Source organism: Bombina bombina, chromosome 7 (genome assembly GCF_027579735.1).
Source record: "Bombina bombina isolate aBomBom1 chromosome 7, aBomBom1.pri, whole genome shotgun sequence".
NCBI lineage: Eukaryota > Metazoa > Chordata > Amphibia > Anura > Bombinatoridae > Bombina > Bombina bombina.
The window spans coordinates 366,646,894-366,652,893 of record NC_069505.1 but is presented as its reverse complement, the minus strand read 5'-3'; the positions used below and the strand labels follow the sequence as shown (position 1 = coordinate 366,652,893).

Sequence of the window (6,000 nt, the reverse complement as noted above, 5' to 3'; positions counted from 1 at the left end):
AATGGGGCCGATGTATCAAGCTCTGTATGGAGCTTGATGCCCCTGTTTCCGCGTGAGCCTTCAGGCTCGCCGGAAACAGAAGTTATGAAGCAGTGGTCTAAAGACCGCTGCTCCATAACCTGTCAGCCTGCTCTGACCCCGATATGATCGGGTTGATTGACACTCCCTGCTAGTGGCCGATTTGCTGCAAATCTGCAGGGGGCAGCATTGCACCAGCAGTTTACAAGAACTGCTGGTGCAATGATAAATGCTGACAGCGTATGCTGTCGGCATTTATCGATGTGCAGCGGACATGATACGCTACATCATATCATGTCCGCTCGCACTATAATAAATCTACCCTAATGAATTGCATTTATTATAAAACCATTAAAAACCTGCTTTTACATAGTGATACTGTGTTGAATATTATTATTATTATCTTTATTTGTAAGTTGACAACAGATTTGACAGTTCCTCAAAGATGGTAAAATAAATAAAGACAGACCTGTAAAGGCAGACTCTGATAAAATGATTACAGGACCCTGCTCCCTAGAGAGCTTACAATCTAAGTACTGAATTTGACAATGGCTTGTCACACCTGTTACACCTGTGTAAAAAGCCCTTTGAGACACACATGTACAAGGGCAGGTGAAACTATACCACACTCGGGGATTCTTAGTAACCAGTCATTTAATCATCTTCATAGGCACAGAAACATAAGCTTTAACTATTTAATTATGTAAAAGGCAAATGCATTTATCAGTTCACCTGGTCATTTAATTATTCACTAACAGCAAAAAATGCTCCGTTGTTAAAACTATATAATATATATATATATATATATATATATATATATATAGATAGATATATATATATATATAGATAGATAGATATAGATAGATATCATTTGTTTGTTTATTTGTCTTCTACTTGAATACGTCTTAGATATACTTCTGAATTTTCAGCAGACTAAGGAAAGTGTAATCCAAGCCTTTACCATGTGATGCAGAAAGGATCTATGTTCAGCCTTGTTGAAACAAAATGAACTGGAAAGACAAGACAGCAAAAGACATTGATAAACCAGGACTTCTTTCTGTAGGTAAGTGCAAAAGCATTTAAAATTATATGTGTATAAGGAAGAAGATATTTTAAATCTGTTTAAAATGTATTTTAGTCGTTTTTAAAACAGTTTGTATTTATAATTTTATGATTATACAATTTGTTGTGCATCTTCTGTTATAAATATATTGTTGTTCATGTTAAAATACTTTTACTCATGGATATTTTACAGAAAAGAAAATACAGTAACTAAATACCCACCAGAAAGTTTTTTCTTCTATATTTTTCTACCAAGTTATATTTAAAAAAATGTAGTTGTTTTAAAGTCCTTGTTAGTGAAATAAATACTTGTTTACTTGTTAGAGCTGTTTGTGGCACAGATGTCTGTGTGAGTTATGGGCATGTGCCAGGGGACTCTTTAGTTAATTATAAATGTTTCTTTTAATGTTTTTTTTATTTCTCCTACCATATAAGCGCGGTGCCAAACAAGGGTAGACCAAGATTTTATTCTTGCTACAAAAAATTGTAACCTGTGCCCTGGTATAAACATTTTGACATTAACCCGAATAGTGACGAGTTTTAAGTCTTTGCAATTCCAGTTACTTTCAAAGGGTAGCAAAAGTAGCTTTTTTACGGCATCACAATCCAGTCATAATTCTTGCATTCTCATGCTATACTCATGAACAGCTTTTTTACATTTAACTACCCTTGATCTGTTTTAAAATAATTACACCAGTTACAAGTAGGGTTGGCACCCTCAGCCATGTTTTCCTGGACACGTATGAGCTACACATGTTGCAGGCTGTGCATAGGGGAACATGCATTGATCTTCTGGACAGCGCACAAATAGTGATCCTGGACAGCACTATTCATGTTCCTCCCTGCACACCCTGCAACAGGTGTAACTCATAGGTGTTCCGGAAAACATAGTCACAAGGCAGGCTTAAAGGGACATAATACTAGTGCAAGAGTATTATTATTTTATGCACTAGAACATTTTCTATTGTACTATTAAATTCCTCTTCTTTTAATCCATGCAAAGGGGTTAACTCATAAAGGTCGATCACAATCTATTAGGTGATTTGTTTTCGGCAGGTTTTCAACCTGAAAAGGGTACTTTTCAATTTAACATGCCTTTGTATCTGGGCTTTCAAATAGGATTGCGTCTTTGGGGCCCATTTATCAAGCTCCAAACGGAGCTTGTGGGCCCGTGTTTCTGGTGAGTCTTCAGACTCGCCAGAAACAGCAGTTATGAAGCAGCGGTCTAAAGACCGCTGCTCCATAAGCTGTCCCCCTGCTCTGAGCAGGCGGACAGGAATCGCCGGAAATCAACCCAATCGAGTACGATCGGGTTGATTGACACCCCCCTGCTGGTGGCCCATTGGCTGCGAGTCTGCAGGGGGCGGTGTTGCACCAGCAGCTCTTATGAGCTGCTGGTACAATGCTGAATATGGAGAGCGTATTGCTCTCCACATTCAGCGATGTCTTGCGGACCTGATCCGCACTGTCGGATCAGGTCTGCAAGACATTTGATAAATAGGCCCCATAGTCACCGCAAGACACCACGACACTGCACTTTCCAATTTTGCAGCTGCATTATTGAACTCCCGGTCATGAAGGTGCTACCCCATTTGCACGTCATTTTTGTGGCTACTATATTGCAGTTGTGTATGAGGCTAGTGACTAAGTACTAGAGGGGCGCTAATGGTAACCAAAAAGATTTAATGTATCATAAGAATGTATAATGAAAATATGTCAAAGTGTATCAGTCCAGCCTCAAATTGGATTTCAGTTCCCTAGGGCTGCTCCTCTTCATATGGTGTGGGAACCTTAGACAGATCACTGGAAACAAAACACAAAAGGGCACCTCAAAGTGTAGACTGTATATTTAAAAGGAGAAAATCAATATCCCAAATGGGTAACTTACAATCATGGTGGCACTATCAAAACAATAGTGCATGTAAGGCTGGATGTTGCAGCCAACAGCTAACTGAACCAGGTAGTTCTTTAATGTTGTCACTATAAGAGTAATAGTGCATAAGGGCAAGTTGGATATTCTAGTCCTCAGCTCACTTTCTCCTCAGGTACACTCTTCTGTTGGAGTTCCTTATTGCAAAAACAATAAAAAAAATATTACTTTTATTGTAATTTTTATAAAAATGTAATCTAGTTAACTTATTCTTTTGGGAGTGCCATTGTCCTCTGAGGTAGCGAAGAGAAATCACTGAGAGCTCACTCACTCTCGGTGATTTCTCTTCTCCACCTCAGAGGTGGAGAAGAGTGTAAGAAGCAGTGGTCATTAGACTGCTTGTACATGAAGCCCATAGAGTTAAAAAAATGATTTCAATCACACTCACATAATACATCCTATGGGGTCTATTTATGTAGGTGCGGAAAGACATGATCCGCTATAGCAATCATGTCCACCGCACATCAATAAATGCCGACAGCATACTCTGTCAGCATTTATCATTGTACCAGCAGTTCTTGTGAACTGCTGGTGCAATTACCGCCCCCCTGCAGATTTGCAGCCAATGGGCCGCTAGCAGGGGGTGTCAATCAACCCAATCATATTTGATTGGGCTGATTGCTGTCCGCAACCTAAGAGGTGGCGGAAGAGTTAAGGACCGCTGCTTCTTAACTTCCACTTCAGTCGGATCTAAAGCGGAGAGGGTTGAAAGCAGCATCCACTGCTTCATAAATAGACCCCTATATGTCTATTCTTGTAGGATGGGTGTTTATATACCAAAGTACCAAACCCACCTTCTTCCTTTAAAGTATCAATATGTGTGTGTAATTGCATGTGTGTGTGTGTACCTACCAACCTACTGTGCAAAAGTCTTGGAGAGCTAACCACAGTTCTTCTGTGGATTTATGCAGCCTCTGTTGCTTCTGTCTCTTCATGTCATCCCAGTCAGAGTTGATGATGTTGAGATCAGGGCTCTGTGGGGGCAATGCCATCTCTTCCAGGACTTCTTTTTTTACACTGAAAATAGTTCTTAATGACTTTGGCTGTATGTTTGGAGTCTTATCCAGCTTCATAATACATTTGGGGCTAGTCAGATGCCTCCCTGATGGTATTGCATAATGGATTTAGTGTCTTTTTGTACTTCTCGGCATTGAGGAGACCATTAATTGGGACCAAATCCCCAACTTCTTTTGCAGAAATTTGCCTACAGACATTATTTTTGTTGCGCTTTCCAGCCATTCATGAAACAAAGTGCCTTCTGCTACAGTCAAATATTTAAAATTTTGACTCATCAGTCCAGAGCACCTTCTGCCATTTTTCTGCATCACAGTTCAGGTGTTTTCATGCATAGGTGAGTCACTTGGTCTTGTTTCAATATCAGAAGTATGGCTTTTTCATCTCAAGCCTTCCATGAAGACCACTTCTGACCAGAATTTTCCAGACAGTAGATGGGTGTATCAGGGTTCTCTGTTTTTTGCCAATTCTAAGCTGATGGCATTGCTGGACAACTTTTAGTTGTGAAGGGAAGTAAAGCATAGTGTGTCTTTCATCTGGTGCTCTGTTTCCCTAGCTGACCAGTGCATCATCGATCCTCAACACTGCCTGTTTCTTGCTTTTGCACAGTAATGTATTTCTGAAATTTTGTAAAATATACATCTCTATATCTATATGAATATATATATATATATATATGTATATATATATATATATATATATATATATATATATACAGTATATACACACAAAAATAAAATTAGTAACCTGTTAAAACACAAACAATAATAAATCAAACAAAAAACAATGTGTTAGTGCTGGGGGGCATAATTATCCCCATAGCCATGCCACCTGGGGGAGATTTATTGACGATATCATTATGATATAGAAGGGTGATGAAAAGTCAATGACAGAATTCATAGAACACGTGAATCAAAACAAAATGAATCTCTCCTTCACACACAAAATGTGTGAAAAAGAAATAGAATTCTTGGACTTAGTGTTGTTTCATGAAAATAAAAAAATCCTAACCAAAATTTATAGAAAGAAAACAGACAACAATGGGTATCTTCCAGCAAACAGCAGGCACTATAAATCTTGGATAAACAATAAACCATTTGGACTATTCCAAAGATTAAGGAAGAATTGTTCAAAACTAGAAGATTTTGATAAAGAGGCTGAATTTTTAAAATCACAATTGCTAAATAAAAAAAATAGTTGAAGCTGCTTGTATAAAAGCTAGAAAATCAAATAGAAATATTCTCCTGGGTAAAGAAACAATAGGGGAAAGCTCCAAAAAGACACCAGAAAAAGTACATAATCCAAAGATAGATAAACCAAACAGGAGTATTGGGTTTATTACAACTTATAACGAAGCTGCTCCAGAAATAATATGCAACAATATTGGCCAATGCTTAAACAAGATACATTTTTAAGAAACACACTAGGAAATGGCCCAACAGTAATATTTAGAAAAAATAAAAGCTTAAAAAATATGCTAGCTCCCAGTAAGCTTAAAACCAGCGTTAAACAAAAGAACTGTCTAGAAAGTAAAAGCCAAGAGTTTTTAAAAATGTAACAGAAAAAACTGTGAAGGATGTTTGCACGCTTACAATGACAGTAAACCCACTCACATTGTAAAATCCCATTCTAATAATACGGAATGTAAAATTAATTATTTAACTAATTGCAAAACAGATTTTACAGTATATTTATTAGAATATGGCTGTGGATTACAATATATTGGTCGCTCTAGAAGAATTTATAAAACCAGACTGTTAGAACATATGAAAAATATTGAAATAGGATATAAGGTTCATAATTTATCAGACCATTACAACAAATATCACAATAAAAACCCAGGTACACACCCCCAACCACGCAAGAAGCGGTAGTTATAAATAGATGCTGGTATCTTATTCAACACCTACCTCTGATGAAGAAGTTTTAATACTTTGAAACACGTCAGGTTTACTAAAGGTGTTATATTCGGCTGC

At 37.6% G+C, this 6,000-nt stretch overlaps 1 protein-coding gene across 1 annotated transcript in view; it reads left to right on the top strand.

Moving 5' to 3' along the window:
* Window positions 1-1,007: 1,007 nt before the first annotated feature.
* The window catches only part of LOC128635900 (uncharacterized), a 54,796-nt gene continuing 49,803 nt past the window's right edge, over window positions 1,008-6,000 (top strand). Inside the window, exon 1 of the mRNA XM_053688996.1 lies at window positions 1,008-1,081. The gene's annotated coding sequence lies outside the window, so the exon portion shown is untranslated. The remainder of the gene's footprint in view (window positions 1,082-6,000) is intronic.